Here is a 27768-nt window from a genome sequence, read left to right on the forward strand (position 1 = left end):
AGAAATTTTGCCAAAAAACAGTGAGTCCTACCCCACCCTAGATCTACCATGCCACCTCTCAGAGATAATTATTATCAGGAGTTTCAGGCGTACCTTTTAGAAGCTTTCCATCAAATTATATAATGCACACATATATAATCAACATAGTGAGTGTAAATCTCAATCCACGACTGACTTATCTAGGAAATGTTGCATTTGTTTATTTCCCTGGAACCAATTACATTTCAGTTTGCTTCTAGCCTTTTATAAAATTCAAATTCATTCTCAAGTACTAAGAACCCACAACCACCACCACCACCCACACACAAACCATTTTGCTGTTTAATGGTGCAATGATCCTTCATAAAATCCCAGGCACTTGAGAACATCCTCCGTCAGTAAATCATCCATCTTTTCTAGTTGCCACCAAGATAGCTGTTGTTCCAGTTGATAAGGCTGTCAATCCAACTTCTGTGCCATACTTTGGGGCATGGGTGTATTTGATAAGGCTAATCACCTCTTTCTGATAATATTCCTCCTCCCAAGGTCACTGTTTGGGATCAGAGTATGGGTTCCAAATACTTACAGGCACCCCAAACCTTTCCTCTTTCATAGGAGTCTTTTTAAAAATGTATGCACATTTCATTACCTTTCTTACATTTCATTAATCATTTTCGAGATCAGCTATTGCACTGAGGAAATAATTCTATAGCATTAGGATTTATTCTGCTGCTAATTTTCAACCTACTTCCTAGATACTTTGCTGGTGTTTCACTTTTTCTCTTTTTGAGAAACAATAACACACAGCACAAATTCAGTGTAAATGCAGCCATTAGAAGGAAAAGTTATTTACTCAGTTTTTAGAGCATTCATTTATTAGTTAAATAATTTTCTTTTTCATTTTCTTGGTCTTGAAACCATGACTACTCTTACCGATCAACATTATTTGTGATAATGCTGTGGCTATTTAGCCCCAACCAGATAGAGTTGTTCTCAATGTCCTGATTCCCTCTGGGGACAGCTAATGAACACTTTCTGGCATGTGCCCAGAAGCCTGAGCACCATTATAATTTATTTCTATCTAAATTGCTCCAATTGGGGCAAGGATGCTGCATTACACTGATTTCCCATAAACTGGCTCATTTTGATGAATACTCATTTATCTCTTGATTCAGGATATTAGAGTAACAGAAAATAAACATATATACACACAGATAAATTTCCCCAACCTTGTATTTTGAGTCATACAATTGCTTTTGTTCTTCTCATTGATTCAGTTAGTAATTAATACTATGCTCTACAATGAATGTCACTTGCATAATTTGAACATTCAACAATATTCATATTCCCTTTTTTAGACACAAAAATGAACCAAAGAGCCATTTAGCAGTTGTTTGAAGCATATTTTGTAATCAGTTTGGGCATTTGTGCTTGTAAACAATGAAGTGGTGAATTATTCTTTAAGTCTGTAGCTCTGTCAGTATTTTGTAATCTGATCACTTATATTAGAAGAAAGTAAGCTACATTATAAACTGATTTCCTGGAGAATTTACCTGAATACAGAACTCTACCAAATATTTTTTTTTCTCAAACTCTTCCCTTGTTAATTATTATTATATTGGAAATGTGTAATTTAAAATAACTGTAAATAAAACTGACAGATGTCATTTGGAATAGTAGCAACCTTACAAGCAAAATAGCCACCTAGGCTTAGATTATTTGCCAGCTATGAATGTAAATAAAAAATATGAAGCTGCATTTATCTTGTATAGGAAAGTGGGGAAAATGTTTAAACATGACTTACATGTTGAAAAACTATTTAGCAGGCATCTATTGAAAAGGGGCAAGATGTGGAGGAAGTGCTGAGAGGCACAATACAAAAACCTCTCAAGTAACTTATGCTCTGGATTTAAAAATAAGATATATATATATATATATATATATATATATATATATATATATATATCAAACAGTTACAAAATAGTTTTTAAAATAAAAAAGGAGAAAAAATAAAATAATAAAATAAAATAAAATAAAATAAAAAAGAAGAAAGATATAAATATGAAACATGTATAAGACAAAGATGTGGTTAAATGTCAAATGAATGGCACAGATAACAAATTTTAAAAATTCAGAGAAGGGTCAAGATGTTGTGAATCAGAATAATTCATGAAGGTCTCAGTAAGCATCTATTTTTAAGGACCATAACAGTGCAGATGGAGCTTGATGTGCTGAGGCCATCCTGTACTGGCTCAGAAAAGCCCATCACCAGTCCATCTTCAGTGTAGCTCTTTCTGGTTGATTAGGCTTCCTAGATGGCAGTTGAGTACTCCATGACAAGTGTTCTAGTAAACGAGGCAAAAGTTATATGACTTTTTCTGGCCTAGATGTGGAAGTTACACAATGCCACTTCTGCTGTACTCCCTAGTGGTTGAAACCATCATAAGCCCACCCAGGTTCTAGGGTAAGGAACACTGATATCACCTCTTAAGTAGAGAAGTCTCAAAGAACTTTATGACCATTGATTCTTAGCTTGACTCAGAAGCCAAATTGATTTTCTTCCAGATATTCTATTAAAGAAATCCTTGGTTTCTACAAAGTAGTATTCCATTGTATTCACCTAGGCATTGATTAAAAAAAACAAAAAACAAAAAAAGGAGAATTAATTCCTAAATCTAAGTACAACCTAACAAAATCTCTGGACCTGACTCTTTTCCTCATTCTCTCATGTTCTGTAAGAGCCGTTTTTGGTAATATTAAAAAATATTTAAGGAAAACATTCAATGAAGTGTAGCATACCATTCTTGATCTTAAGAAACTTAAACTATAGTTGGGGAGATGTAATATTCATTCATGCATTTATTCTTTCATTCAGGAATCAGTGATTAAATACCTCCCCTGAACCATACTCAGACCAGGCAGTTAGAAAACAAAGAAAACCAAATATCATCACTAGCTTTAAGAAGCTCACAATCTCGTGGGAACACAAACCATATAGATGCATAATGCAATGGGATAATCAACAGAGTTATGATGAAATGTCTCTAGGGGCTCAGAGAAGAGAACCGTGAGTTCTTCATGGTGAGAGTCTGTAGAATTTCTAAGCTGTTGGAAATAAAAAAATATGAATAATTAAGTAATAGATTTCAATGTGTTTTCACTTAGGTTTTCATATTTGTATTTAACACACACATACCTGCAACAGAAGCATTAATAACACACAGAATAATCAAGGATCATTTACCTGATTTAGGAGATGTAACTCTACAGCCTCTGAATTATATCCACTTAATCAACTTCTCCCTGATTTTATGACTGTTTTCTAGAAAGTAGAAAAGGTCTCTACAGGGCAGCCTGGGTGGCTCAGCGGTTTAGTGCCGTCTTCAGTCCAGGGTGTGATCCTGGAGCCCTGGGATTGAGTCTCGCGTCAGGCTTCCTGCACGGAGCCTGCTTCTCCCTCTGCCTGTGTCTCTGCCTCTCTCTCTCTCTCTCTCTCTCTGTGTGTGTCTCTAATGAATAAATAAATAAAATCTTTTAAAAAAAGGTCTCTACAAATGTTTTTAGAATCAAGAAAGTATAAATATATAGTTTGAAAGCAGTTCCTTCAAAGACCAAAGCCAAATTTAAGAACAAGAATATTAAAAAGTAATTAAGAAAAAGGGGATATCAAAAAAATAAATAAAAGGAAAGCATAACTATTTAAGAAAGATGAAAATTTCTAATATGATAAGTAGGATCTGAATAAAATGGATCCAGTGCTTCTTAAGCACATGCTAGATTGTCCTAACTACTATTAAAATAAGATATGGAACCAAAGAATACAGGAATTTTAATGACCATAGAGTAATTATAACAATATTGCAAGTAGTTAAAGCAGAGCTTTAACATCAAGGTGTCATTTTACTGGGGTTCATCCATATTTGAGGCTACTAAGGTTAGGTGGACAAGTTTCCATGAATTTAGCAGAAGTGACTTTTGAAAAATTCACATAACATGACCTTATAATTATATAGTCTGTCCAGAGGTGGTTCCTTTGTTCATTTATTTGATTCTTTGTCAGTCTAATAGCTTTTCTTTATAATAGATTCTCAATACATAGGAATAAAACTTATTGAATTTTCAAACCTCAGAATGGATTTAGAAATCCTTATAGTTCACTTTATAGGACCGCTTGGTTCCTTCTAACATGTATTCCAGTAAACCCAACTCCTCCTTCCATTTCGTCCTTCACATTGAATGACTGGATTTGATTGTCTTCCCCCACCAGACCCCAGATCAGTCTGTTCAATGTTAAGGCTTAGGAGGGCCCACAAATCGCGAGGGAAGAGTTTCAGCCACTAGAGACATTTGCACTGGCCTGATCGTAGGGTATTGAGGAGAGGTTATGTTAAAATTAAGTAATTTTCAATCCAATACTCTCTCTGGCTAAATTGCCATTGTTGGTTTTTCGTCATACAAGTCAGCTGCTGCCCAAATACTAGAGAAAGCCTTCATATCTGTCAGAACAGGCTACGTGATGCTGCAATAACAAACAGTTCCTAAATCTGAGTGACTCACAATAATAAAAGTGTATTTCTCAGTCTTGCTAAATCAGTCTCTTAGACTGGCGGTGGCTCTGCTCCATGCCACTCTCACTCAGGGACTCAAGATGATAGAACCTCCACATTTATCATGCCCCTGCGTCATGGAGAAAGGAACATAGCTGAATGTACCCTATCTCACCAAGACTTCTGCCTGGAAGTGAACACCTTAGTCCTACTCACTTTCTGCCTTATGCAACAGTGGCCGAAGCAAGTCACTTTGCAGAAGGGATGTACCATCCCATCAGGAGAATTGAAACACTGGTAATAGCCCACACTTGCATTTCTATCATTACTAATTAAAGATCCTAATCTTTGCCCCTAAGAGAAAAAATTTTAGCTAAAATTCGCATCATAAAAACTATTCATGACTAATTGTCATGTGTCTTATGTGCTTCTCTCTGAGTGAGCTAACACCAATATTTACTGTAAAATTAGTGAAAATTATTAAAACCTCAGGAATAAGATCATTTCATAAATGAGGTACACCTAATCTGTATCTCTAGGAGAAAGCTTATCCTCATTCATTTTACATGGTTTAATTTATATTTCAGGCTCACAAGGTTGTTGCTGAACCTGGGGTGATACCCAGCCCGTCACAAACAGAGCTGGTTAGGAGCTTTCTAAAGCTAATTTCTGCCCAAGGGCTTTGAGGTTTAATCAGCTCACTTTCTCTTCTTTTGAGTTTCTATTAATGTCGGATTCCTGGCGTATTGTACAGTAGTGACTCTGAGGTGGCCTACCTTGAGTTATTTTAATTTTTTTTTCCCCTGTCTAAGAAACTGCTGGGGAAGGTCAACCTAATCGCCACCTTTCCTCAACATGACAGATTCTCTAGAAATTGAGATTTGTAGACTTCAATGGATCATGTTCTCCATTTCCTTCCAACTGAAATGCATTCCCTTTAGTGCTGATCAAGTAAGAGGAGAGAAGGACCTAACTGGGGTGAGGGGAAATTAGAACCATAATTCTCAGGAAAATGTCCATATTTACTGACTCCCAACTCTCAAAGGTTTTCCTTTCATTGGCCCTATTCAGTCACAACTGTTTTTTCAGTTGTGTTTGTTTGCTGTTTTGTATGGTTTTTGTTTGTTGCTTGGTTGGTTGGTTTGTCTAAGCTAGATGCTGTTTGAGTAATTAAGTCACATGCAGAATCGAGTTACATGATGGATCTGATTCCACCAAAAAGTCTCATATTTTACTAATGATAGAAATATGGAGTATGCATTAATTCTACTTAAATGCTTTTGTAAATAGAATTATGCAACTTGAAAATATCATTTTCTGTATTATTTTAAGACATAATTGTCTTAGAGACATTTCTTTTTGGCAAAATTTTTAATTGGCAGTGTCTTTTCTGATTTAAATGTTAACTTTCTGTCACTATTTAGATGTTTCTTCTTAGCTAATGTTCTTGGACTCAAAGAAGAGATTTACATATTTTTAAAACTAAGAAACCTAATTCAGTTCATTATTTCATTTTACCACAAGGAATCATAAGGTTCTGAAAGTCTTTTTTATGTTAAGGGAAGAGGAATTTCTGGGAAGTCTTTGTAAGCTAAAACCATGCTTTCAATAGGCAAAACAAACAAACAAACAAACAAACAAACAAAAAAAAACCCAGTAATAATATATTAATCCACTCCTAGTGTATATTTAGAATTTCATGTGTCTGCTATTTTCAAGATACATAGAATAGCTAAAATATAGATTAGCTGAATGGGTTTTAAATTCGCATATATGATTGTTAGTGGCTATCTAGGGTCTGTGTTAAGAAAGATTCTGAGTCTTCACAGTGGAGTTCTGTGACTGATTTTTAATGTCTTCCCTGGTTCTGGAAAGGAGAGAAACAGCACACATGCCATTCTTTGTGGAGCCTTACATAATGCAAAATAAGAGCAAACAAAAATCTTTGGTCATGAACACTGTAGTTTAATTTTGATCCTAATACTATATGAAAAGTATAAAACTCTTTGATTAGCTTTGTGCATTCCCTTTTTCCTGTCAATACAGTGTATGGTTTTTTTTTAAGGAAGTTTTAATGGTAATTTCGAAAGTCAGAACAAGCAAAATAAAATGTATATGGCCAGCTGTGCTGAGATGAGAAGACTATAATGGAAATAGCTGTTATCTAATGATTTCCCACAATCTTTGGGGACTCCCGAAGAAAGATATTGCTCAGGAATAGTTCTAAGAATGTTTCTAAGAGGAGCTAAAGAGAAGGACCCCTTGCAATTTATTCTTGGAATGTCTGCATTTAAAGTTATATACCAAATAAAAAGAACATTGTAATTTAGAGTGGGGGAAGTCCCAAGGGATGGTCTTTGAGGATGGCTGTGAAGTGGCTATTTTTTTCCCCTAGTCTGTAGGTAATGAGGACACTGAAAATTATTGTAGAGAAAACAAAAAGAATTTACAAAGTGTATGTTGTAAAATTGCCCTGAACATAGAAACAGTAAAAAGATAATGAATTCTTGACAATCAAGGACACATAAATTAACAAAGAAAGAACTCAAACAAAATGATCATAGAATGTAGTGTAGGCAATTGCTACCAGAAAAATTTTCCTATACTCTGAAAAAGTGAAAGAAGTTTGAGTATATCCCATAATTGTAAACTTCATTTATAGATAAACTTTAAAGCAACTATTTGTCTTAAACCCTACATTTTCATGGCATAAAAATCAATAAAGTACTTTAGACTTAGAATATAAGTCAGGAATCCCACATCAGATTTCTAGATTTGTCACTGACTATGTGATTTGGAGCAAGTCATATAATATAGGCATATTAGATAAGGACTTATTATAAGGACTTCATCTTATATAAGATGGACTTATATAAGGACTTCATCTCTTAAAATTTTGCTTTTGGATTAAATAATCTCCAAAATACATTTTGATCCTAAAACACATTGTGATGTGATGTAAAGCAGGTGAACACCCGCCTCGACACCAACACAATTGTTTAGGGACAGCAGCTGATAGGACAGGGAAAGTCAAGGACAAGACTAAGGAAGACACAAGCTTTATGCTCTTCACCTTCATGGATTGGCAATTTCAAGACAACACAGAAATCACTTGGTCTTTCTGTTGGCCTAGCCTGATGCTTCTCAGCCATGCTTCTGGTTAGCACTGTGGAGAGGAGAGAATTAGATCAGGAAGGGCATGAGGAGCCAGATAAGTAGACCCATAGGATCTTTTTAAGTTCTTCCTGCATATAGTCAATTCTCTAGAAAAGGCACACCAATATAGTAGGTAAGACTTGGGATGTAAGTCAGGAATCCCTGAGTAGATACGAGGTTGTGCTGCTCTAAGGAGATATGAGGTGCCACTCCTCAAAGTGAGAGAACCACTAAAGTATGACTGTTGCTTAGAATCTTAGAATCACCTGTTGGACTTCTGACGCTGACCCTCATCTTCAGATCTTATTTCTCAATCACTGGGGAATGTGCTAAAAGTTCCAAGGGGGAGTGTATTGCATCCATTCAGGCTATTGGGGCAGAAAATAATTTACTTCATGTGGTCATGAGAATCATAGTCTGGGTAGGAAACTGATAACTTACTATGGATTCCTCTCCTTATGGGCATCTCCACAGAGTGGTTTGTGCATCCTCTTGGTGTGCTTTCTGAGTTCCAAGAGTCAAGTGTACCAAAGGAAGACAAAACAAAGCAAAACAAAAAGCCAAGTGAGACCCATATAACCTATGTGTCTCATTGTTGAAGGTCACTTAGTATCACTACCACCATAGTTTTAAGTCTGTCCAGAGTCTAGGGCAGGGGATAGTGACCTCACCTCTCTGAGGAACATCAAAGTCACATTCCAAGACCTCCTAGTGGAGTGGGAGATGCTGTTTTACATGTTTTTTTTTCTTTTTAATTTGTTTTTGTTTTTTGTATAATAACTATTTACCACGCCAACCTAAAATTCCACACCCAAAGAAACTATTAATTAACTACAAGAATTGAATGGAGACTTTTTCAGATGTGTTGGATGTCAGACAACTTACTATAGGAGAATGTGCTTTATCAAGACATGAGAGAAATCCAACAAAGTCGCAGATTGAAATGCAGGAAAGCAGGAACCCAGCACCTTAGAGAGATGAATGACTCTCCAGGATGGTGAAGACCGATTTCAGAATGGCACCTGTGTACTGCCACCCACAAAGACCAACCAGCCTGGATTAGGGCAGGTCAGAAGGCTCTGCAAGTGCTGCCTCCAAGAAGACAATATTTTATAATGCTATATGTTTGATATATTTTGAGGGAGATTTTATCAATTAGGAGAGAATTTGAAACTAAATTAGATGAGCACACAGAAACCTACGTAAATAACAACAAGAAAGACAGTTGATCTAAAGGAAAACAAAGAGTTTTCCAAGAAAGGAGAGTTGTTACAGCATACTAGTGATTTAGTTGAGAATAGTGCTTACAAGGTCATGGAAATGTCAATGTTAAATACTTATTTAACCAAAATTGTGCTGTAATTCCATTGGGAGAATGAGGTGTGTGGTTAGAACATGTAGATACATCTGGGTAGGCACCAGGTGAGGGTGTGGATTAAAATAAGTCATTATTCTCTACACTAAGAAATGAGTAGGTATGACTAAACTAAACACTTGAGAGGTTGTAAGCACGCCTTTTAAAGGTACTGATACATAAATTTCTAAAAAGAGCTAGAAGTGGTTGCTTCTGAGAAATGGGCAACACTTTTCCAATGGAACTAGGCATGGAGAAAGGTGGCAGGGGAACAGAAAAGGCATTATTCTCACAGATCTTAAAAAACTATTTAATTCTTGAGAATAAAGAATAGGAAAACCTACTTTTTGGCTTGGGCAGCACAGTGTGGTCTTTACTTCCTGTGATCACGGTCATATATGTTTCCAGGGTCTCTGCAAGGGAAGAGTGAAAGGACAATGCCACCATGCCTGTCTCTCAAACAGCTGCTAGAGTCTCTCCAATAAGTTGTGGGTGCTCTGCCCACCTGCCTGTGCACCTAGAGCTAGTAGAGGGAGCAGGGGCATGCGTCAAAGGTATCCTCCTCAGCTTCCTCCTGGCTCCATGGCCTTGGAGGAGAGACTTTCTTCTTTAAAAAACAACCTTTGATAAATGGGAGAGAAATAACTATCACATCCAGAAAACTAATCAAGCTTCCCAGGAAATATGAATATAAATAAAATATTGATTAAAAGCTAAAAGGATTTTAATTAAGTTACTTAGTTTAATAGTTTAATTTGGCAGAAACAGACAACTTGGACAAGGTTCTTTGTGTAAGCACATTTTAAATCACTTATTAAAATTTCAGACAGCAATCTGAGATTAGCAAAAGGATCTTCAAAGGCAAGCAAGATGCCCACTTATTTTATTTTAAAACTCAAAGCAATACTAAGATGTTACTTTGAGTCCTCCGTCTAAAACAACGGGAAATCTTAACTATATTGTAACCCACTTTGACCTATACATTTTCTGTAATTAATTTACATTGAACTAAAAAACAGAACTTGATAGGCAAACATCACATATATTATATTGAAGATCACTTGTGTTTTCAATAGTATAGATAAAAATTGTTCTTTCAGAGACACAATGTTAAAATATAGGAAAAATTGGTGCCTAAAAATATAAAACTCATAGCAAAATGTTATTCAGTCCAATTCAGCTGGTACATCAACTATTTTGAAGTAAGGCACCCAGAGAAGCTCTATTTTGAGTCTCTACTAGTAATTACATATCAATATCCTAACTGGCACACTTCAAGGTCGGAGCTAAGTCTGTGCTTGTGTTCAAGATGGTAAGGCATATGGAGTATATCAGTTGAAGATAGTCATTACAAGGACAGACTCTGAAGACATGCTGCCCGGGGTCAAATCCTCGTTTCCTGTTTCTTAGTCACTAGTCCTGGGGCAATTTAGATAGCATTCCTATGCCTCAGTTTCTACTTTTATAAAATAGAAATTATAATAATCATACCTACGTTGCAGGGTTGTTATGAGAATGAAAAAAAATACATTTCAAGCACTTAGCACATGAACCTATGGAATGTAGTCTACACCCAGTAAATGTTAGTTTTATCGATATAAAAAGCAAATCAATTAGGGTGATAGAATTGCAAAACTCGAAAATCTAAAATTTTTTTCAATTTTATTTTTTAAAGATTTTATTTATGTATTTGAGAGAGGGGGAGAGCAAGAGCAGGAGGAGAGAGAGAAGCAGATTCCCCGCTGAGCAAGGAGTTGTGAAGGGCTCGATCCCAGGACCCTGAGATCATGACCTGAGCCCAAGGCAGATGCTTAACTGACTGAGCCACCCATGCGCCCTGAAAATCTATATTTTTAATAGGAGATGAAGAAGGACAAACATCATGAGTTTTGTTTTAAAATAGATTTGGATTCAAATTCTAACTCTCACATTCACTAGCTGTGTGTCGCTTGAGCAAGTTTCTTAATCTCTCCATGCTTCATTTTCCTCTTGTATAAATGAGGATAATCACAGGTCAGTATTGTTGAAGAGTCATTGATAAAGTACTACAGCCCTATACAAAGCTTGACCCATAAGAATTGTTCAAATGTTAAGTCACTATCCCTTCTCTTATGAAATTAGTACAAAAGTAGAGGATGCATAACTGATAATATGCACTAAAGAAATGTATTGAAGTGCTGACTCACAAGGTGGTTGCTTCCATGAATTCAAATTCTCTAAGTAGGACCTCAATGGTACATAGATTTTATAATAGCAACTCAAACACAGGTGGGCCTGAGTATGTCCTGATACAGTGTAAGTTCATCACTTACCTACTGCAGGAAAGATGACATTTCCACTCAACCGTAGATGACTTACATTATCAAAGATGCTGGTGTTTACATAAAATTCACCATGGCTTTTTGTAAAAGTTATGAAACAATGAGTGCTACGTTTACTCTCCCTTTGACAACTTCATAAAAAGGGCTGAGGGCATCACTTCTACTTCTTGGCTGTTCATGACCTCAGTGCAGACATTTGACTGACAACATATTAAGATATCAGATTGAAATCTTTATGGGATGCCAACTTTTAGACAATGTATTTCATTGACAATACAAGTAATGGGGGTGAGAAGTTTCCAGAAGAATAGTTAACATGTTTTCTATGATTAGTGATAGTAAAAATGGCAACAATACACCACTGTCATCATTATCTTTTAATAAATCTTTCTAAATAAGCCAACAACAATGGTGATTAAAAACAGCGTAAAGTGAGGGGGCAAATGTGTCTATAAATGTTTCAAAGAACGGTATCTGATTCTTAATCCATTATCTTAATCCATAGTGTCTTAAGGAAATTGAATATGGTTCGAAGACTCTCCATATTTTATTATAATAAAATAATAAAAGTATACCATTTAGGTATACTTAAAGATTTTTCTCCATCATTCAAAACTATCCATTGTTGTTTTGAAGCTCCTGACTCAATAGTGTTAGGACACATCACCTTCTTGAAGTTCTATTTTTCCCTTCAGACAAGTGCCTTTCTAAGTAAGTCATCATTTAATCCTTTGAAAACTCAGCTTCTGTTGGAACCTTGTGATCTTTCCTCCTATCACCCCCTGCATCCACAATCTTTGCCACTCATTCAGCATAGGCTTTTGAACCTATGCTATGTGCCTGGTTGTCTGGTAGCATCAACATAGAGGAAGAAAAGAAGTATTACAAAGATCTGTGATCTCATGGAATAGATACAATAGTTGGGAAGGCAAGACCCACGTATTATAAATAATGAGAGAAAGCTATAAAGCAGAACATAATAAGGTATATGTTAACATGTATTAACATTTCTTTCCATACAACACGGAAAGCTTAATTGTGTAATTCAGGAGGGATGTGAACAAGTGGTTCCATTAAAATACACTTATCTAAATCCAGGTGGGGATTCAGACTCCCTTTAGTAGGATATGATTCAGGGTCATTTCATTCTGCCTCCTACACGTACAACAAACGACTACAGCCATGAAACAGAAATCACTTGACATGCACACAAATCTTCCCCATTATTGCATAAACATGTACATACTTCAAATTCCAGCTTCTTTTTTGTGATTAAAAAATATATCTGATTATTATTTTTTCCATGGTTGGGTAAAGTAGATCCCGTGGGGCAAAACAATTGGTGGCCAGGCTTAATGACTCAAGGCAATCATTGACCACAAAGGCTTCTTCTCAGACAAATCTGTGTCCTATTAGTATTCAGTAAATCCTTGAAAAAGCCACCAGGCAGCTCTTTATCTGTCATTATCGGCTGTTCTTTGATGAAACCACTATCTTGGAAAATGCATCTGTCTTCCTTGGGAGATTGTTAAGCACGGGAGAGCGAACGAACCTGCAATTTCAGGGCTTTGTGGTTTTGCTCTGAATAGCAACCAGGGTTGGAAGGTATGTATGCCATCTCTGTTCAGCCCCATCCCAAAATAAGAAGGTTATATAACCAATACCAAAAGCAGTTGTTGTTCAATGGTAAAAATTTACTAAATCCAATATATTTTCTAATGGATGCTACTCATTTTTTTTCAATTTTTTCTGTAAAACTACAGAAAAAAAAGTAATACAAAATAAACCTTTAATTTCAGTTAGGCAAGATGACAATAGAATCCTAACTCACTCATGTTTCATTGTAGATCAACTAATTGGAATATTCTAGATGATGAAATGGTGCTATAGTGGTCCCTGGGAACTGAAGTTATTCTTCAGTGATCTAAGACATGTTTTTTAAAAAATATTATTCTTTCATCCACTCTAAATTGCATTTTTGAGTTTCCCCCTCCTCGTCTCTGGGATCATTGTACCACACAATAGTGATGGTGCCTGTGGCTTCCCCGACGTTGTTTTGTAGACTCATATTTCCACTATGAGCTTCTGACATGAAATAATCGAAGTCCTAGCAAAAAAAGCAGACAGTCCTTTCCCATCTCCCCCAACCACACCTTTCCTTTATTTTAACCAATTGTAAGATCTGACATTTATTTAAAATGGTCAGGACTATTTTTTCCAAGCCTGGATGGAAACATCTTGTGTTCCTTGCATGACATGCACTTAGATGGTAATGTCAGATCAAGGAAACAACGTTGACTCAAACACTCCATTGAGAATTGTACAAGAAAGGCAAGCAGACAGCCTTTCTACCAGGAGCCACAAACACAAATAACAATCACAGACACTCACTGAGCGCTTGCTGTGTGGCAAGGACTCTTTCAAGGACTTTGCTTCTAGTGAATCCAGTTCATCTCTATACACTTTTATGAGATGGGTATCATTGTTATCATATCAGAGATGACAAAATTAAAGCCAAAAAAAATTTAAGTAATTTACCCAAGGTTATACCACTGGTAAATGATGGCAGAAGGATTTGCCACCAGAGTATATGGCACTAGAGTTGATTTCATCAACCACTCTCCAGCGCTGAGACTCAAACTCTCTAGGGCTAAGGCAAGTTACAGAAGCGAACAAAGGGGACATTCCCAGCTTATTGTTGCCATGTAGGAACGTTGGCCTGGTGCTGCCCTATCTTCCTGTACTGAAGAGAAAACGGAAATAGGGGTTGTTTATGGGAAGTCTCTTGCTTTTAAAATGTTGGGTATTAATTTTAAAATGTTTTTAAACACCATTTTGGAAAACACACTTTTGAGGACCACAAATTTGAGACCTCTGCTTTAAACACCTAGGTGGCCCATTGGAGTACAACAGAAATTGCTTGAAAAGCTGTTCATTTATTTTAAGAACAAAATTGCAGAATTGCTGAGCTGACGCCCACGTAGCTCATCTTGGCCAATGTCCCATCCCAAGCGAGAATTTCCTCTAGTATAGCAGCTCATTTCATTGCATAACCACTAAATTGTCTTTAAAAAATCTTCCTTCTATTTTATCGAAATAGTTTTTTGATATTTTGGTGTTTGATTCCAGTGATCTTAGGTCTTCCCTCTGGAAAAATACTGCTAAGACAAATCTTTCTTCTGCAAAATACTCTTGGATTTTTGAAGACAGCTAACATAATTCCTTTATCTTCTGTTTCAATTCCTGCAATCACAGATCCTTCAATAATTTCTGTGACATGGTTTCAAAAACTTTAACCACTCTTTAAATAAAGGCAAACAATAACCTGTATCAAGCAGCCATTATGTGCTATTCCAATGGTGTTCTTTTTTTTTTTATTCACAATCCCCTGTCGTAAAAGTATTTTGAGCACATACTGCCCATTTTATGTTATTTTATGCATATATATAACATACATTTTACTTTATATGTATGCAGTATGTATCATATATGTTTATATATATTATAGATGCAGTTCTATCATTCGCTAATATCGTAAACAATACACATTTATTTTTTTTAAGATTTTATTTATTTATTCATAAGAAACACAGAGAGAGAGGCAGAGACAAAGGCAGAGGGAGAAGCAGGCTCCATGCACCAGGAGCCCGACGTAGGATTCAATCCTGGGTCTCCAGGATCGCGCCCTGGGCCAAAGGCAGGCGCTAAGCCGCTGTGCCACCCAGGGATCCCAACAATACACATTTAATCAGGGCTTCTCACTCTTGGCACTATGGACATTTTGGACCAGAAAATTCTATGTTGTAGGGGGCTGCCCTGTACATAGGAAGTTTTAAAGCAGCATCCCTCCCTAGCCTCTAACCATTAGAAGCCAGTAGCATTTCCCATTTTAAATTTTTTTAAAAAAGATTTTATGTATTTACTCATGAGAGACACAGAGAGAGAAAGAGGCAGAGACAGAGAGAGAAACAGGCTCCCCAGAGAGCAGGGAATCCGATGTGGAACTCAGTGTCCCAGGACTCTGGAATCACGACCCAAGCCAACGGCAGATGCTTAACTGACTGAGCCACCCAGGAGCCCAGCATCTCCCATTTTGACAAACAAAAATGTCTCCAGACATTCCAACTGTTCTCTCGAGGGCAAAGTTGCACCATGTGTAAGAACTGCTGATTTAGAGCAAGGTTTATCATTTAGCGTTGTAGATATAAATTCAATGTCCGGATACCCTTCTTGACAATTCTGAATTTGTTGACCAACTTCTTGCAGATATATTTAGATCATTATTGCTCTTTATCTTTCAATGTAGCTAATGAGGAATTTGTGCTGGGAACACAAGTACATGCTCTTCCATTTCGGTTTCTTTGTTCTACCATTATTAATGCTAATTCTGATCTGGTACCTCTTTTTTTTTTTTTAAGATTTATTTATTTGAGAGAGAGAGAGCGAAGGGGAGAGTGGAAAGATAGAGGGAGACAGAGAATCTCCAGCAGACTCCTTGCTGAGCAAAGAGCCCAACGTGGGGCTCAATCCCAGGACCTTGAGGTCAAGGCCGGAGCCAAAATCAATAGATGCTTAACCAACTCAGCCATCCAGGCGCCCCCTGATCTGGTGCCTCTTTGAGAGAACCTTCTCATGTTACTTCCTGAACCCACCTCACTAGGCCCATTTAAATTGAATTATGTCACAGCCCACAAAAAGACCATGAGACCAGGGTAGAACTCGTGCTTGGTTAGAACACGTGATGCATTATATGTAACACACAACCACCTAACCTCTGGTCCCAGGGAGCACCCCAGTGGCAATGCAATCTGTAGAATAAGTATCACTTAAGTTTAATGAATTTACTTCTCTATATGGAATGTAAATAGGGATCCCTGGGTGATTCAGTGGTTTAGCGCCTGCCTTCAGCCCAGGGCATGATCCTGGAGACCCGGGATCGAGTTCCGCATCGGGCTCCCTGCATGGAGCCTGCTTCTCTCTCTGCCTGTGTTTCTGCTTTTCTCTCTCTCTCTCTCTGTGTGTCTCTCATGAATAAATAAATAAAATCTTTTTTTTTAAAAGAAATGTAAATATTAACAGCCGCTCAAATATTGTACCTTCACCCAAAAATGTTATTTTGCTCCTCCCTGGAATGCATAGATCCCACTTTGGAGACCACCAAACACAGTTATAGGACTTCCAGGAACACTACCTTATTTATTCTAGACCGGAAAATATCCCACTAAAATCAAGAACTGAAACTAGACCCTTCTAATTAGTGCTGACATCAGGAGAAACTTAACCCCTGGATGTACACTCCAACCTCCTTATGTTGTGGTATTTGACCAACTACATGACAGGTTGGTTCACACTCTGCTTGCAGATAGTTAGAACCTCTTAGCTTATTTTTTTTTTCCTTTATAAAACAAACTTAACCTTGAAGCCAGAGTTTCTGTCATTAGGGTCCTTCCCAGTTTATTAAGATCTTTTCAAGACTGTGGTTATAGCCTCATTGGATTTCTGTCCCTTTTCCCTGCCCAGTGTCTATGCCCCTTTCTTATCATTACAGCTGTCGTCCCCCATCTCTGCTCATGTGCTGGCCTCCAGAAGGAATATACCACCCAGGCTGGGCCAAAGAATTGTTTTTGCTCCTTAGACCATGAGTCTTGAAGGAGCCCAGAGGTGAAAACTAGTATGGGCCACCCATCCCTGAGCTGAGTGCCATTCCAACTGTCCATTCTTTCCTGCCACTGACATCCCCAGGGTTTCCTTGACCCCATCCTTCCCAAGGCCCATTATTCTGTGTCTCTTTTGATTTTGTAATTTGCACCGAAGCTACAGTTGGAGTCTTTCACTGAGAAGAAACCTAGTGGATACAAGCCTTCGATACATTGGCTCTCTCACAGTTTTGTGCGATCTCAAAATCTGGAACTTACATCTTCTAAATCTTCAATCAAGCAATTATCGCTGGATCAGGATTAGTCTGCCTATATTAGAATCCTTAGATTCTAATGCTTAGATTAGAAATCCTTAGATTTCTACATATGGACTATAAATAAATAAAATTTTATAGCAATTATAATAGCTCACATTACTGTTTATTCCATGGTTGAGTACTGTCTTACAAAAGTTTTTTTTTTTTTTTTAACATGCTTTATTTGGGGATACTTTCAGATTTATGAAAAAGGTGCAAACATAGTACAAAGAGTGTCATACACCCATCACTCAGTTCCTCCTATCGTTAAATCTTATATAACCCTGGTCATTTGTCAAAACTAAGAGAAAAACATTGGGGCATTGCTATTAACTACACTATAGACTTTATCTGAATTCACCAGTTTTTCCACCAATGTCCTTTTCCTGTTCCAGGATCCAAACCAGGCTCCACACTACATTTAGAAGTGCTTGACTTTTAGCAGCTCATGCCATTGTCACTGGCATCTATGAAACAGGCACTGTCATTTCCCCCATTTTACAGATGAGTAAACTGAGACACAGAGAAGTTAACCAATTAGTTAAAGTCACATAGTAAGTGGAAAAACTAAGATCTGAACCCAGTAATCTGGCACCAGAACTTGTGTTCTTTTTTTTTTTTTTTTTTTTTTTTAAGATTTTGTTTATTTGAGAGAGAAAGAGAGAGCTCAAATGGGGCGGGGGTAGGGACAGAGGGAGAGGGAGAAGCAGGCTCCACACTAAGCATAGACCCAATGCGGGCCTTGATCCCAGGACCCTGGGATCATGGCCCGAGGCAAAGGCAGCCCCTTAACCGAATGAGCCACCCAGGCCCCCCCAGAGCCTTTGTCCTTAACATTTCTGTTGTGGTGCCCCTTACAAAACAAAATAAAACAAAAAAACAAAGTACCTGGCTGGCTCTCTCTGCTATCCCACCCCAAGCTCCTAAGCTCTGAAGTAGGTTTGGTTTGCATGCTTGGTTTTCAGAGGTCTCCTGCGGCTCCTGGAGGTTCCCACAGCCCTTCAGTGTGTGCATCAACCAGCTCTTGAAGAATTCCTTCTGCAGCCCGGCGGACACTAGCATCGAAACTCAGAAGGCTTCAGCCTACAGAACTGGCATGTGTTGAAAACCAAACGATTTGCCCGTCTGTATTTTTCCAGAACAGAGCTCCTCAGCCATCAACATGTAGGCCCATCCCGGGGAATCTGGTTAAAATGCCGACTCTGCAGGTGGGAGGCAGAGCCAGGCAACCTGTAGTCCCACCAGGATTCCCGAGTCAGGTCCACCCCGCCGGCTGGAGAGCACACCTGGGATGGTGAGGGCTGGAAGCTCTTCTCCTCCGGCTTTTCCCACGTTGGCCACGTCTCTCCCCTCGGGCAGCTCTCTGCCTGCACTCAGAGAGGACAGCAGTTTCCGGCTGTTTTGTCCTAAACTGTTTATCTAGCTCAGACACTGGTTTTAGTTAAATACAGTTTGTTAGCTCTTTATCATTTGGATTCCTTTTTTACTTCTAGGAATTCTGGAGGCAACACATCTGTTTATTAATTCTGTTATTTTGTTGTCTGTCATTTCTTCTTCTTCTGAAAAGACCCACTTTATTAGGGTCTTTTCAAGACTGTGGTTATAGCCTCATTGGATTTCTGTCCCTTTTCCCTGACCAGTGTCTATGCCCCTTTCTTATCATTACAGCTGTCGTCCCCCATCTCTGCTCATGTGCTGGCCTCCACACGTGGGCATTTAATGATTCCCTTCTTAATGATCCTCCTTCTTCCTCTTCTTCTTTTTGTTTTAAGATTTTATTTATTTATTCATGAGAGAGACAGAGAGAGAGACAGAGACACAGGCGGAGGGAGAAGCAGGCTCCATGCACTGGGAGCCCGATGTGGGACTCGATCTCGAGACCCTGTGGTCACGCCCTAGGCCAAGGTGGCTCTAAGCCGCTGAGCCCCCCGGGCTGCCCCCTTAAGGACCCTTCTCAATGGTCTTCCCTATCTCTCACTATCCAAGTTCATTCAAAGGCCTTTAATCCTTCGGAGCATTTCTGAAAGCCCTAATTTACACTAACACCTTACCTTCCTTGCCACTCTGCTTGCTGAGTGTTGTTTTGTTTGTTTGCTGTGGTCCACACAGTCTTCCTCCCGGCTTTTCTACCCGTGTTTTCAAATGTGAGTGGCTGCAGATGACTCGTGCAGCCACATTAATTTCTTTCGCTAACACCTTCCGCTCCAGGCTCCCGCAGATCTTCCTCTTTGGAAACATTTGCAGTTGCCGTCCTATGCCCCTTTCTGTCCCTTTGTTCCTGGTTTGCTTATTTTGAGAATTTTCATCCCCCCCCCCCCGTTACTTTAGACTCTCTAGCCAATTGAGACATGTATTTATATATGTGTGTGTATAAATATATATATATATTTATTTTGTGTATATATATATATATATATATTTCCCCCCTTGGAAACTTGAAGTCTGCTTTTGTAGAGCCCGGCTTTGTATCTGATATACTCATTATATTCTTATTTGATAATTAGAAACTCTGAGATGAGGTCACTTCTTTTTTTCTAAGTTTCCTGTTATTCGGAGTGCCTGTCAGCCCCCTGAAGTGTCCTTCCTCGTAGGTTAGAATTAAATCCGGACTAGCAGTTCTCACCACTGTTTCCTTTACATTCTGGAAGATGAAAGTGCCAGCTCTTCCTCTGGGCTAAACATTTGCATACTTTAGATTTTTTTATTTTTTTTAATGGAAGAAATGAGAAATCTCAGGCCATGTTCTGCAGAGCCGACCTGAGCATGGTTGAAGACAAGTAAGTGTGCTAGAAAAGCATTCTGTCTCTGGAAGTGCGACTGAAGGGGATGGTGTCAGTGCTCTGGGAGTGTGGGACTCTCAGCAAATACAGCAGCGCCCCTGGGCACCCGTGCTGTCATCCATCCATGGTTGCAGAGCCGGCTACTGTATTATCTGTTCAGTTACACTGTTCAGTTAGCAGTTGTTCAGATAAAATTACCTCTGGGATTTTTGGGTCCAAGAATACACTGTTCATAAGTAACCAAGCAACTTCTGAAGATGGAACTTTCTAGAAAGGAGTGGGTTTCAAACCAGGATGATAATGTAAAAAGATGTAACACGGACATGATTTTAGGGGAGCAACTAATATCATGAACTCATTTCTTTCCTGCTGTACGTATGAGCTGCAGTGGATCTAGCACAGGGGGCTGTGGGTGAGTGAGCGGATGTCTTGGTCCTGGCAGCACCTGTTATCTGGAGGAGGAGTGTGGATCTGGAGAGTAACTGGAAAAAAAAAGGGTAACTGGGGAAAGTGTGATCAATCAGACGTGGACTCATGCATGGGTTGTGCTCTTTGGTTTTCTCCTAATATTCAAGTGAGGGTGGACTTTCGGCATGCTGGTGGGCATCTCGGTGAAGAGAGAGGATATACTGTGTATAGGGAGATGGAGGAGTGAAGAAAGAAATGTGTCAAAGGGAAAGAGGTGGGAGAAGCAGCAGCCCACAAATGCACTACTCTGGTGCTGTGGCAGATAGCTGGGAGTCTCAGGTGACCTGCGTCCTCTACATCACCTCTTGCCCCTGTCCTCTACCAATACAGATAAACCAAGTCTCTTCCCCTACCCATTTCCATCAACGTTCCCACCCAACACTTTGGCCATAAGTATGTAAATTATCTAATTTCTTCCCTGTGCATGCAGGCATATATTCCAAAGTATCCTTAGACTTCTGTCTGTCATTCCTGTTAATTTATAGATATATCTTAAAAACACGACTTTAAAAGATTTAGTTAGCAAATATATTGACCTAATTCTAAAGAGTCTGTCTTTTGGTTATCTCATGGGGCAATGAAATTACCCTCAAATGTTATGGTTGAAAGCAACTTACTCTCTCATGATTTGGGGTCTCAGGAATTAAGGTAGGCTTCAGTGACACAGTTCCTCTGCTCCACGTGGTTAATAGCTGGGGTCACCTTCTTTCAGCTGGAGGCTTAGCCAGTCTGGAGAGCCCAAAAAGATGTCACTTACATAACTACTTCTTTATGTTTCCGCACATGGCCTCCTCTCCCTACGTGGCTAGCTTGGGTTTCCTCACAGCATGAAGGTCTCAGAATAGTTAAACTCGATTCCAGGTTTCCAATTGCTGTGTAACAACATAATAATTTATTATTATTTATCATGGCATTGGGGTCTCTCATGGCATAACCATCATATACCAGATGAGGATAGTTATCCTAAAGTTTGACTGGGCTAGATGCTCTAAAAGCTTAGACCCCTGACTGGAAGTTGATGCCAGCTGTTGCTAGAGGCTCCACTGTGACTGTCCACTGGTATAAGTGCTTCTATGTGTCCTCTCTGTGTGACCTTAACTTTTCACATCCTGGCATCTGAGTTTTTATATAGAACATTCCAAGAATGAGAGTTTCAAGAGGCCCAGACAAAATGTCTCTAGACTTCTTATGACAGTACCTCCAAGTGATTGAGCAGTTTTTAGCGACTTTCCATTGGTCAAGAGCAAAATCACTGGGCCAGCCCAGATTCCAGCAAATGGAACTTCACTAGGGCATGCATGCTGAAAGGCAAGGCTCGTGGTGTAAAGGGACATCTTTGGTGATTGCATATAGACTTCTTACATGGTGGGGAAGGGTACATTCAGGAAGCAGTGTTCTGGAAGAGCAAAAGCAGAAGTTGCAGATTTCTCAAGGTCCAGTTCTAAAGTTACAGAACATCACTCCTGCTACATTTTATTGGATAGTCTATCTGATAGCCCATATGCAGGGGAGGGGACATAGATCTCCTCGTTCTATGGGACAAGCTTTTAATCCTCCCCACTCTGCTAAAAACAATTAGATACAGGATTGGGAAAAGTCATAGAAATATTTCAGGCAATGTTATATTAGTTTTTTAACTGAAATAAAAATGAGTATATTATAAAAGTATGTAATTTTTATATCCAAAAATATTGACCTAAGCCCCTGGACATTCTTCATCAAAGATTCAGGGTTACCAGAAATTTTTTGAACTTGGGGATTTAATGACAGTTTCATACCCTATGAATAAGCATAATTTTGTTTTTTATTCTACATCCAATGAATTTTCCAAGTTTTGGTTTTGATGCTTTTAGGGCCTAAATCATTAGAAAATCAATTTTAAATCTGTACTAATGGAACCATTATATTGACCAAAGTCCTCAACTCAGCATGTAAAAAATAACCTTAAAAAAACTGAGAGTACTCCAAGGCCAATCAAGTGTATAGTTTCCACAAAGATAAACTTGAGGGTGTGGCCACCATGCCAATGATTAAACTCACTGAAAGAATTACAAAGTTTCAGAGTAAAGATCTCAATGAGAATATGGTGTTCATTAAATCCACCAAGTTGAAGGAAATCACTCAGAAAAAGGACACTTAAGTTTATGGTTCCTCTACCAAAGTTTGATTGGCTCAAAGCAGCTACATTGGCTCAAAGGCAGGGGGATGAGAAAGCCAAGGCATATTATTAGAACATAAGAAAATTATATCTCAAAAGATCAGTAGGTTTGGCTATTTGAAAATAGGGCTCACACAGAAGTAGACAAAAAATCAATTAAGTTTTCAAGGAAGTTGTACTTTCAAAAAGACCATCAAGCTGGATTGAAAGACTGCTTAAAACTTTAAATGGCTTTAAACTTTAAATATATACATATGCCTGTGTATACATAATGGAATATTACTCAGTCATCCAAAAGAATGAAATCTTGCCATTTGTAATGATGTGGATGGAACTAGATGGTATTAGGCTAAGTGAAATAAATCATTTACAAAAAGACAAATACCACATGATTTCACTCGTGTGGAGTTTAATAAACGAAACAGTTGAACATAAGGGAAGGAAAAATAAAATAAGATAAAAAAAGAGAGGGAGGCAAACCGTGAAAGACTCTTAACTCTAGGAAACAAACTGAGGGTCGCTGGGGAGGTGATGGGGTCTCTGGGTAATGGGCATTAAGGAGGGCACTTGATGTAGCAGACATTGGGTGTTATATGCACTGATGAATCACTAAATTCTACCCCTGAAACTAAGAATACATTATAGGTTAATTAAACTGAATTTCAGTAAAGAATTTTAAAAAATGGCCTGTGGACTTCCTGCTGTCTGGGGAAAGGGCATGAGTTGAGGGAGGGCTGCTCAGTCATCAAGAAGAGCATATTCTTTGGAGGCTCACCTCAGATGTGAAGAAGGATCATAGCAGAGGAAGAATCTGCTGGAGGGCTGAACCAGAGGCCACAGAGAATGAAAGATAAGGAGCTGCTCCCAGGAAGTGAAACTGGTGCCTAATCAAGTGAGTCCTCAAAATAGTTGAGTAGTAGGGGATCCCTGGGTGGCTCAGCAGTTTAGCACCTGCCTTCGGCCCAGGGCCTGATCCTGGAGACCTGGGATCGAGTCCCACTTTCGGCTCCCTGCATGGAGCCTGCTTCTCCCTCTGCCTCTCTCTCTCACTCTCTCTCTCTTTCATGAACAAATAAATAAAAATCTTAAAAAAAATAGTTGAGTAATAGGATTTTAGAATTACTACAGCCAGTGCAGGTCTGCTGTGTGTCTCCTATTCTTCTGTCTGAAGGCAGCTGTTCATCATCATTAATCTTGTCTTTGTTCCACTGTTGGGTCATGGTTGTGTGGAGCATAACGGGCCCAGACATACCTCCTGTGGTAGAGACCTCTGGTCCATTCTGTCGCCCAGAGAGCCAGCACTTTGAGCTTGATGCCATGACTGAATGAGTTTGTTGTCTCACAAGGAAGGTGACTGGGCATGTGGAATGGAGAGTTAATAAGACCATCTGGGCTTCTAGTGCTCTTCTCTGTTACATCTAGGTCTCCTTCTTCCAAGCACATACTTCCCCATTTCTTTGAGATAAGACTTGTTCTTGGCTTTTAGGAGGTGAACAAAAGTGATTAAATATGGAAACCTTTAAGAATCGTTGTGTCATTTACCATGTCCCCTCCTTGATCACCACCATGTGTAATATATCAGATTGTCCGGTCCTGGGTGGCCTGGGTCCCTAAGTGAGGACAGTGCACTGCAGAGCCTCCTCAGGATGGAGGTGTAATTCTCTTACACCATACACAATGATAAACTCAAAATGGATGAAAGCTCTAAATGTGAGACAAGATTCCATCAAAATCCTAGAGGAGAACACAGGCAACACCCTTTTTGAACTTGACCACAGTAACTTCTTGCAAGATACATCCATGAAGGCAAGAGAAACAAAAGCAAAAATTACTATTGGGACTTCACCAAGATAAGAAGCTTTTGCAAAGCAAAAGAAACAGGCAACAAAACTACAAGACACCCTACAGAATGGGAGAAGATATTTGCAAATGACCTATCAGGCAAAGGACTAGTATCAAAGATCTATAAAGAACTTATTAAACTCAACAGCAAAGAAACAAACAATCCAGTCACGAAATGGGCAAAAGACATGAAGAGAAATCTCACAGAGGAAGACATAGACATGGCCAACACGCACATGAGAAAATGCCCCGCATCACTGACCATCAGGGAAATACAAATCAAAACCACAATGAGATCCCACCTCACCCCAGTGAGAATGGGGAACATTAACAAGGCAGGAAACCACAAATGTTGGAGAGGATGCGGAGAAAGGGGAACCCTCTTACACTGTTGGTGGAAATGTGAACTGGTGCAGCCACTCTGGAGAACTGTGTGGAGGTTCCTCAAAGAGTTAAAAATAGACCTGCCCTATGACCCAGCAATTGCACTGCTGGGGATTTACACCAAAGATACAGATGCAGTGAAACGCCGGGACACCTGCACCCCGATGTTTCTAGCAGCAATGTCCACAATAGCCAAACTGTGGAAGGAGCCTCAGTGTCCATCAGAAGATGATGGATAGAGAAGATGTGGTCTCTGTATACACTGGAATATTCCTCAGCCATTAGAAATGACAAATACCCACCATTTGCTTCCACGTGGATGGACCTGGAAGGTATTATGCTGAGTGAAATGAGTCAATTGGAGAAGGACAAACATTATATGGTCTCATTCACTTGGGGAATATAAACAATAGTGAAAGGGAATAAAGGGGAAAGGAGAAAAAAATGAGTGGGAAATAGGGAGACAGAACATGAGAGACTCCTAACTCTGGGAAACGAACTAGGGGTGATAGAAAGGGAGGTGGGTGGGGGATGGGGGTGACTGGGTGATGGGCACTGAGGGGGGCACTTGGCAGGATGAGCACTGGGTGTTATGCTATATGTTGGCAAATTGAGCTCCAATAAAAATAAATAAAAATAAATAAAAATAAAAATGTAATAAAAAAAAAGGATGGAGGTGTAGTATGAGTGAGAAATAAACCTTTGTCATTTTAAGCCCCTGTGATTTGGGGGTTGTTAGTCATTACATTTTAATAACAATCCACCCTAAGACATGCACTAAGGGGCTCTTCATGAGGTGGAGGCACCAGGCATTAAAAGTTGCATTAATGGAAAGGGGTAAATAGCAAAAAGAGAATACCAAATTGGTAGATATAGCTATCCAATAATCGTTGTTAAGGTGGAGTCTACATTTCAACCGTTCAGATAAAGAAAGTAGAAATCATCGGAATAATGACATATTTACAGAGTAATAGCTTTCTGAAGTCTCAAATATGTATACACTTGGACATTCTATGATATGAGTCTCTTTAAAATTTCTCTCTAATAAAAGAATATCATTAAGGTAACAAGAATATTTGAATTGCTCCCCAATAAAGACAATTAGCAAAAGCCTTAGCTCTATGGTTATTCTAAATACGGTTAAAGATATACAAAGGAAAATATGTCAACATTGTCTACAATATTATATGATTCTTTTTTTAACTCTTCAGAGATCTTTAGTAATGTGCTTGCTGATAATGATCTAAAACATAACGTGGGTTCTGAGGACAAACCAAAACACTACTTTGGCAAGATCACGTATTACAGATTTGATGTCGTGTCACTCCGGAAATCCTCTGAATTTCTGAAAACAGGCTGTTGTGTCTAAGAGTTGGCACTTCTCTGTGAAAAAGAAAAGAGACTGTTGAGTTTTGAGAGGAAATATCCTGATGAGAGCCTGGAGGACGGCTATTTAAATTGAGTGCTTTCTTATGAAATCATGGGTATTTAGTGGAATATAATATACAGAGAGCTCTTTCATATTCTTTTCTACTGGCCAGAAATTCCTTCTCTATGGGAGAATTGAAAATAGGATATTGACGAATTGTGGAAATGATAATGAAGAATCCCTCACCGCATTTTTGTGGGGCAGGAGCTAAGGAACAATCTCTAGGTTATTATCCTGAAAAGTGGGTCAAAGCACAGGTTGAGGGCACGTGGGTGGTTCAGGTGGCTAAGCATCTGCCTTTGGCTCAGGTTGTGATCCCCGGGGTCCTGGGACGGAGCCTTGCATCTTCTCCCTCTGCCCCTGCTGTGCTCTCTCTCTCTCTCTCTCTCTCTCTCTCATCAAATAAATAAATAAATAAAATCTTAAAAAAAAAAAAAAAAGAAAGCACAGGTTGGAGATATGCTTCTTTTCACATTCCTTAGATACTAAGCTTTCTAGGAGGCTTAAGAAATTTGTCTTTATATTCCAACTTTGCTGTTTTAAGAAAGAAATGCTGAAGAAAAATGCTTATTTTATAACATTGCTCAAAAGCTTCACCCTCTGGCTCATCAGAGCTCGTGTACCTTTTTGTTTTATTGAGAATGCACTTTTTAAACTCCCAGTTTACCTAGAAAATGTGGAGTACTAGCCCCAACTTGCTCTATGGTCCTGGCTGTGATGTTATGTTCAAAGCTAAAACTGTAAAATGTAAAACACATATACATGCTTGACACCAGTAAGTATCCAGTAAATATTATCTATTTATAATAATTACTACTTTAGTTCATGTGTGTTAATAAGTAAGGTGATGATGGGGCTTTGGAACACTCCTACTACACACACCCCCCAATCCTGCTCACTCGCATACACTTCAGGGGAATTAATGGATGGAATAATTGGGATCAAATACTTGATTAGTTAATGAGGTCAGTACTTAATGCTCTGTACATGCAAGTAAAACAAAGGAGGAGTTTTCGAATACAAAGCAGCAGCTTATCAGGTAGAAAGAAGGGTACAAGGGTCTTTGGTATAGGAGAGGAGGAGGACTCTGTCTTAAGCAATTAGAGGCATGAACAGCACAGATGAGTTTAAGATGCGAAGAGGTCACCACTAAGGTAAAGGTCAGGCTGCTTTCTGGCTAATGACAGTTGTCAGACACACAACCAGCACATAATGAAAGATGCCAAGGACTAGTCCACTCTGTTTGGGACCCTGGAATTTTCTAGGACATTGGAGAAGGAGGCAACTGCAAAGTCAGTCTAAATTCAGGGAGATACATTATTAGGTTCATATAAGAAAGATGTTTCCACTCCAGGGAGACAAGTAGAACCAAGGTGATGTCAGAAGACTGATGGCAC

The 27768-nt window shown here is 38.8% G+C and overlaps 1 long non-coding RNA gene across 1 annotated transcript in view; it reads right to left on the reverse strand.

The window, feature by feature from the left end:
- Positions 1 to 1961: 1961 nt before the first annotated feature.
- Positions 1962 to 27768, reverse strand: part of LOC144306052 (uncharacterized) — a 75185-nt gene continuing 49378 nt past the window's right edge. The window contains exons 2-3 of the long non-coding RNA XR_013373083.1: positions 9381 to 9449; positions 1962 to 3084 (exon numbers count right to left, since the gene is read on the reverse strand). This is a non-coding gene — a long non-coding RNA (uncharacterized LOC144306052). The remainder of the gene's footprint in view (positions 3085 to 9380; positions 9450 to 27768) is intronic.

This window comes from Canis aureus, chromosome 36, assembly GCF_053574225.1.
Source record: "Canis aureus isolate CA01 chromosome 36, VMU_Caureus_v.1.0, whole genome shotgun sequence".
Classification (NCBI taxonomy): Eukaryota; Metazoa; Chordata; class Mammalia; order Carnivora; family Canidae; genus Canis; species Canis aureus.